This window comes from Oryctolagus cuniculus, chromosome 17 (assembly GCF_051225735.1).
Source record: "Oryctolagus cuniculus isolate XC-2025 breed Fujian yellow rabbit chromosome 17, ASM5122573v1, whole genome shotgun sequence".
NCBI classification, from domain to species: Eukaryota; Metazoa; Chordata; class Mammalia; order Lagomorpha; family Leporidae; genus Oryctolagus; species Oryctolagus cuniculus.
Genome location: NC_142883.1, coordinates 62,308,074 through 62,315,798, shown reverse-complemented (window position 1 = coordinate 62,315,798; position 7,725 = coordinate 62,308,074). Strand labels below are relative to the sequence as shown.

Below are 7,725 nucleotides of genomic sequence, written 5' to 3'. Positions count from 1 at the left end.
TAGTTTCAAATTCTTCCTCTTCAGCGTCTGTTATGGTTGGTTTAGCCTGCTCCATTGTAAAGTTTATATGTTCTTCTATATCCTTATTGTGGGTTTTTGTTTTGTTTTTTGGTTTTTTTTTGGCATTCTTTCTGGGTGGTTTTTCAGGTTGATTTCCCTCTGCTATGGGCTGCTGTGAGTCTGTACCAATATCCAGTGTAAGCAGGCTGATCTGCCTTCTAGAGTTTATTTGTTTATTTTTTACTTACTTATTTATTTATTTTTTGTAACTTGAGTGGGCTGGTGTCAGGGCTTTGAGGTGCCAATCTCCGCCCCTTGGGGGGCCATTTTCCTTGTTCCTATGTTCACCCTTACGTGTCTGTGCCTGGGGTTCGTTGGTCAGCCACTCTCTTTCACTGCACCTCCTGCGTGAAGAGTGTAAGTAGCTCCAGACCACCTTTGGACTCCGCCCCTGCTGCTTCCTCCTTTGGAGCAGAGGCCAGCCTCCTTTAAGCCCGAATGTAAACAAACAAGATGGCTGCACTCTGCCTGCTGCAGCTCTGATTGTGGGTTGGGTGGTCCTAAGGATCCTGGCGTTATTGATCCCTCAGTTTGTCCCCCTGGATCCTGCCCTCTTCCCACGGGCGCTATTCAATTTTTTTTTTCTGGTAACTTGAGTAGACTGGTGTCAGGGCTTTGAGCTGCCCTCCCTCGCTGCCTGCCCCTGCCCAAGGAGTGTCCTGTCGCTCCACTCCACCTTTGGGCTCTGCCTCCAAAGGTTAGTGCGGAGGCAGAGGCAGTTCTCCCCTAAGCCCGAATGTAAACAAACAAGATGGCTGCTTCCTGCCCGCTGCAGCTCCAACTTGGGGGAGGGATCCTCGCTTGTTTAGTCCCTCAATTCATCCCCCTGAATCGGGCACTCTTTCCGCAGGCGCTACTCACTCTGTTCCATTTTCTATTTCCTCCCCTACTCAGTTGTGCGTGTCTCAGTGTCCGTCCCAGGGTGGGTTGGGGGAGGGGTGGTGGTGGCTGTTACAGCAGTACTGGGCAAGCGCCCTGTCTCACCTTGGCTTCCAGCGCTGGTGCGTACACACTCCTGCTGGTGTCCTGCTCCTCAGGCATCTGCGTCCTCCTCGCAGGTCCACCCCGTCTCCCCCATTTCGAAAGAGCTTCCCTTTCCCCAAAACTACAAATTCTCACCCCTCTTTGAACCTTCCCTTCCTGGACCATTGGTGTGCTCCCTCCCTATTCCCCCAAGTTAAAATAAAAATTGATTTATTAGGAATTTCACTTTAAAATCTCCCTCACTCATAATCAAATTCTTCCAATGTTCATTGCTTTAACAAAATACCCAGGGTTGCATAAATTGTAAAGAAGAAAGAAAAAAAGGAAAAAGGCTTCATGAGAGCAGGCATTTGGGCAGCAGTTAAGGTGTCCCTTGGTTTGCCCACATTCCATATCAGGGCCTAAGTAAAGTCTGGGTCCAACCCTGAGACCACCTTGCTGCTACTGTGCAGCCTGGGAGGCAGACAATGGCTGCTTGAGTAGCTGGATTCCTGCCACCCACACGGGAGACCTGCATTCACTTCCCAACTCGTGACTTTAGTGTTGTATATTCATCTTCATTTGTTGGGATAATACTTTTAATTTCTGACAGGCCCTGGTTTTGAATTTTTAAATAAAAATAAGTGTTGCTGGGATGGCTCTGTGTCACAGTGGGTAAAGCCACCACCTTGCAGTGCTGGCATCTGGTATGGGCACTGGTTCAAGTCCTGGCTTCTCCACTTCTGATCCAGCTCTCTGCCATGGCCTGGGAAAGCAGTGGAAAATGATCCAAGTCCTTGGGCCCATGCACCTGCATGGGAGACTCACAAGAGGCTCCTGGCTCCTGTTCAGATCAGCTCAGCCCTGGCCATTGTGGCCATTTTGCAAGTGAAACAGGATGGAAGACCTCTCTGTAACTTTGCTTTTCAAATAAATAAATCAGTAAATCTTTAAAAAAAAAAGTGCTGCTTGGTCTCAAGGTGTTTGTGAATACTCCACACACCCTTGTATTGTGAATTGCCAGTTGAATGTGCATTTTGATCTGGGAACATGCTCTGTAGGATTTATGATATTTAATATTGCACAGATTGTTTCTTGGACACTGAATGTGTTACGTGCATCAGTGTTTGGCATGGTGCTGTTGAGGAATGCACTATTCTAGACGTATTTCTTAGATGCAGGTGATTGATGATGCTCTTCAGTTCAACCCTGAACTCACAGGCGCCCTGGGTTGATTGGGCACGAGGCTGTAACCAGCTCCTGGCTTGTGCATTGTCAGTTGACATCCCCAGACCCTCCAGGAGTTGGACTATTCCTCTTTGCCCAACAGTGGAGGTTCTGGACTGGACCCAGTGCTTATGCACCCACCTGGCTATTAGGCCCACGCTCTGCCTTGGATCTAGTGAGGTGAGTCTCATGTGTTGTGTTGCCCAGAATGGTGGTACAACCACACTTGAATCCTGTCGCTATGCAGATAAAGGAACAATTTTCCTGGTTTTTTAGACAGCTTTTTGTCCAGTTATGTACTTGTCTTTATCTAATTGTTTGTAAGAGGACATGGCCAAGTATTTTCCAAGAGGGTTATTTTTGTTATAGACAACAGAAATGTCTCAGCTTCTCAATGATGAATGAAGAGACACCTGGAAACCTTGCTGGGCTAAGATCAGAGGTGACCTGGGCTGATACAGGCCCTTGTTCTTACCTAGGACTTTGGGGAGGCCTGTGGCATGTGGCTTAGGAGTATAACTAAAAGAGGTAGTCAGTTGATCTTTTAAGTTACCTGTTCCCTGCCTTTAGGACAAAATAATTTTGGCCTGCCTCGGCTCTCTTTTAAGTCCTGTGGCCTTAGCCTGGCTATATGAATTCCCCATCATCCACACTGTTGTCCTACCTGGCATGGCTCTCCTGTAGCCTGGTTTCATGTTACCGCATGCTTTTATGTACTGCCTGCCTCCAGAGGAACCTGACAGTGCATAGTAATGGAAAGTTCTCAGGGGATAGCCCCAGCTCCAGCCCCTCCCCTGCTCTCAAGTTGGAGCTTTGGTGGTTTATTGAAGAGATTTATTGAAGAGATGGTTGCATACCCTTGGGAAGAGAGGCAGTATCACCACTTGGAGTGAGGTCCTTTTAGTCAGGAATGGTTCAGTGGCATGGGAATGTGTCTAGTGAGTGGTGTCTGCCTTGGGAATCTGGGGCTGGCAATGAAGGGACTCTCTGGGTGTTTATGCCCCATGCACTTGCCTGTAAGGGAGTAGAGGTCCCAATGGCCCTTGACCTGGGAAATGGGTTTTGTGTATTTTCGTGGATTATATGTATATTGCAGGGCCTCCCTGGGTGTTCATGACCTCAAATTTGCCAGTAGGAGTACAGAGGGACCAGTGACCCCTGGAGAAATGGACTGTGTGTGTGTATGTGTGTGTGTGAGGATAATGTGTGTTTCTAAGTATTTGGTGGATATTTATTCATATATTTAATACTTTCTTGATAGCAACTAATGATTTTGGGAGCCATGTATTTATTTCTATATTATTTGTTTTAATAACTTTTTGTTCCAGAACATTTTTTAATCTACAAAAGAAAATTTGTGAAGTAGTACAAAGAGTTTATGTATACCCATACCCAGATTTCTCTTTTATTAACATCTCATATTAGCATTGTATGTTTTTTGCAAATAATGAACCACGTCCAGCTTCCCCTATTTGTTATCCATATTCCTTCTATCCTCCCTTCCCCTCCCAGTCTCTAGTAATCAACATTCTGTGTTCACATTGAATTTTATTTTGCTTCCACAAATGAGGGAGAACATATGGACATACGGTATTTGCCTTTCTGGCTTATTGTACTCATTGTGATGTCCTCCATTTGCATCTATTTTGCTAAAAATGATAAGATCCCATTCTTTTAATGGCTGAATAGTGTTCCATTGTGTGTATATACCATATCTTTTTTATCCACTCACTTTGGGGTCCTATCCAAGAAATCATAGCCTATTTCAACATCTTGAAGTAATTACCCTTGGTTTTCTAATAGCTATTTTAGACTTTCATGTCTAACATTTAGATCTTTGATCCATCTTGAGTTGATTTGTGTATTTGGAGAGATAGGATTCTAATGTTTTTAAAGATTAATTTATTTATTTGAAAGGTGGAGTTACAGAAATGCAGAGGCATAGAGACAGGTCTTCCATCCACGGGTTGATTCCCCAGATTGCTGCAATGGCCAGAGCTGTGGCGATCTGAAGCTAAGAGCCAGGAGCTTCCTCCAAGTCTTCCCACATGGGTGCAGGGGCCCAAGGACTTGAGCCATCTTCTACTGCTTTTCCAGGCCATAGCAGAGAGCTGGATCAGAAGTGGAGCATCCAGGACTTGAAGCAGTGCCCCTATGGAATGCCAGCACTGCCGGCGGCAGCTTTACCTGCTATGCCACAGCGCTGGCCCCAGGACTTTAATTTTATTCTTCTATGTATGTACCAAGTTTTGCCAGCACCATTATTGAAAAGGCTGTCCTTTCCCCATATTCTTGGTGCCTTTGTCAAAGATCAGTGGGCTGTTTTTACGTGTCTTAATTTCTGAGTTCTCTATTGCACTTTATTGATCTGTGTGTTGGCTATTGTGCCAGTTCTGTGGTGTTTTAGGTCCTGCACCTTTGCAGTTTGCTTTGAAATCAGCTTTTGGGACACCATCAGCTTTTTGTTTGGTTTTGCTCAGAGTTGCTTGGCTCTTCTGGGTCTTTTGTGATTCCAAATGGATTTTTTGGTTGTTTCTTCTAATTGTGTAAAGAATGTCATTGGTGTTTTGATTTGCGTTGCATTGAATCTGTAGGATTATTTAGGTAGTACGGACATTTTAATTACATTAGTTATTACAATCCATGGGCATGCAGTTTGTTTCCACTTTTTTGTGTCCTTGGTGATCTCTTCTGTCATTGTTCTGTATTTTTATTGTAGAGATCTTTAACTTATTTAAATTTCTTTCTAAATATGAATGGAAAATTAGCAGGCAGTATACTAGCCAAGTTCAATGAAGAGAGTACACCTGACAGACCAGGTGCTGATCTAAAGAAAGAATTGAGAACCTAGTCTGCATTAAGAATGGATTTTTACAGGAATTCAGTATGGCCAGGTGTCATATTGCTTGTAAGAAAGCCTTAAAATGCAGAGTGAGGGACTGTCATTGTGGCACAGCGTGTTAAGCCACCAGTTGTTAAGCCACTGCCTGTGTGCCAGCATCCCATACGGGTGCCATTCAAGTCCTGTCTGCTCTGTTTCCAAATCAGCTGCCCACTAATGAGACTGGGAAAGGAGCAGAAGAAGGCTCAAGCCCTTGATCCTCTGTTCCCACGTGGAAGACTCAGATGGACTTCCAGGCTCTTGGCTTTAGCCTGGCCATTGCAGTGATTTGGGGAGTGAGCCACTAGTTGGAAGATCTCTTGCTCGCTCGCTTGGTCTCTTTCTCTCTCTCTCTCTTTCAATCTCTCTCTCTCTCTCTCTCTATCTCTATCTTTCTATCTCCATCTCTCTCTCCCCATCTCTCTATGTAATTCTGCCCTTCAAATAATCTTTAAAAAAATCCTGACATGGAGGCAAAGTTCTCAGGAGAGAGGCCCAGCTTAATCCATTTTTAGTATTTGAAAAAGCTCTTACTGGTTTCCATTATGGCTGTACCAGTTTATGTTCCCATTAACTGTTCACCATAGTCATATTAAAAAGACATGGTGATATATAATACAAGTTTTTATTTACATTTCCTGGGAGGATTAGTGATATTGAATGTATTTCCATGTATCTTTTGTACTTGTGTATGTACTCTTTGAGATATGCGTGTGGATGTATTTGCTCCATTTATAAAGGAAATTACATGGTGTCTTGTAATACAGCTGTTGGAGTTCCTTGAATATTTTGAGTGTTAACCGCTTATGAGATGAGTGATTTGCACTTGTTGTCTCCTGTTCTGTAGGTCGTCTCTTCACTCTGTTGGTTGTTTCTTGTGCTGTCAAGAAGCTTTGTGGTTGGAGGTAATCACATTGGTGTATTTTCATTTTTGTTCTCTCTGGTTTTAGGGCCAAATCCAACAAACATCCCAGTGAACATCAACATCATGAATTCAAAAATCCTTTTCCCTATTTTTTCTTGATGGAGGTGGTTTAGGTTTAGAGTTTGAAATCTTCCTTTTGGCCAGCGCCACGGCTCACTAGGCTAATCCTCCACCTGTGGCACCAGCACCCATGGTTCTAGTCCAGGTTGGGGTGCCAGATTCTGTCCTGGTTGCTCCTCTTCCAGTCCAGCTCTCTTCTGTGGCCTAGGAAGGCAGTGGAGGATGGCCCAAGTGCTTGGGCCCTGCACCCACATGGGAGACCAGGAGAAGCACTTGGCTCCTGGCTTCAGATTGGCACAGCCCACTGGCTGTAGTGGCCATTTGGGGAGTGAAGCAACGGAAGGAAGACCTTTGTCTCTGTCTCTCTGTCTGTCTCTCTCACTAACTCTGCCTGTCCAAAACAAACAAACAAAAAAAACCCTTTCTCTTCAGTCTTAATCCATTTTGTCTTGAGTCTGTTGGGAAGCCACAAGCCCTTGATTCTGCAGCAGGAAAACCTAGAAACCATAGTCAACTTTATCAAAAGCACACTGCCCAACCTGGGCTTGGTACAGATGGAGAAGACCATCAACCAGGTGTTTGAGATGGACATCGCTAAGCAGTTACAAGCTTATGAAGTCGAGTACCACATGCTTCAAGAAGGGCTCATTGACTCCTCCCCGCTCAGTGACAACCAAGGAATGCATAAATTAGAGAAAACCAACAACAGCTTACACAAACAGAACCTTGACCTCCTTGAACAATTGCAGGTGGCAAACAGCAGGATCCAAAGCCTGGAGGCCACGGTGGAGAGCTGCTGAGCAGTGAGAGCAAGCTGAAGCAGGCCCTGTTGGCACTGGAGCTGGAGCGCACCGCCCTGCTGCAGGCTGTGGAGGGGCTGCGGGGGCAGTTGCGGGCCCGGCCTGTGCTCAGCCCCAGCCCACAGGCGACTGAAGGCCCGGAGGAGAGGGCGCGGCTCCATCCTGACGCTGTCCAGGCCCTAGCTGAAAGGGACCAGAGATGCTGGAGGAGACAAGGGAGCGTGGAGTGAGCTTCTCAGGGAGGAAACTGGCAGCCAGCATGCAGCCTCATGAGCTCAGACTCGCAGCCCAGGGGGCACCTGTGCTGTTGTGGTGACGGTGTTTTGGGTTCTGATCCGTCCCTTCTCCGGTCCTGATTACTGTACTCAATAGCTTTAGATGGCATGGTCACAAATAAATGCACCTTTATATTTCAAAAAGAAAAAAATACGGGTTGTTATTTTATTTTGTTGCAGGTGGATATTCAGTTTCCTCAACCTGCTTCATTGACAAGTTATGCTTTTATCATTGTATGTTCTTGGCACAATTGTCAAAGACCACTTGATTCTCAATCCATAGGTTTATTCTGTTTTCTGTTCTGTCACATCGCTCAGCATGTCTGTTTTTATGCCAGTACCATCTAATTGTGGTTACACTAACTTTTTTTCCCCAAAGAAAGCTTTTATTTAAGGAATACAAATTTCATAAGTACAACTTTTTTTCCAAAGAAACCTTTTATTTAATGAGCACAAATTTCATAAGTACAACTTAATGAATATAGCATTCTTCCCACTAAACCTGTCCTCCCACCACCACTCCCACCCCACCTC

The 7,725-nt window shown here is 45.1% G+C and overlaps 1 pseudogene; it reads left to right on the top strand.

Moving 5' to 3' along the window:
• Window positions 1-5,002: 5,002 nt before the first annotated feature.
• Window positions 5,003-7,314, top strand: LOC149121275 (TBC1 domain family member 1 pseudogene; annotated as a pseudogene).
• The last annotated feature ends 411 nt before the right edge of the window (window positions 7,315-7,725 follow it).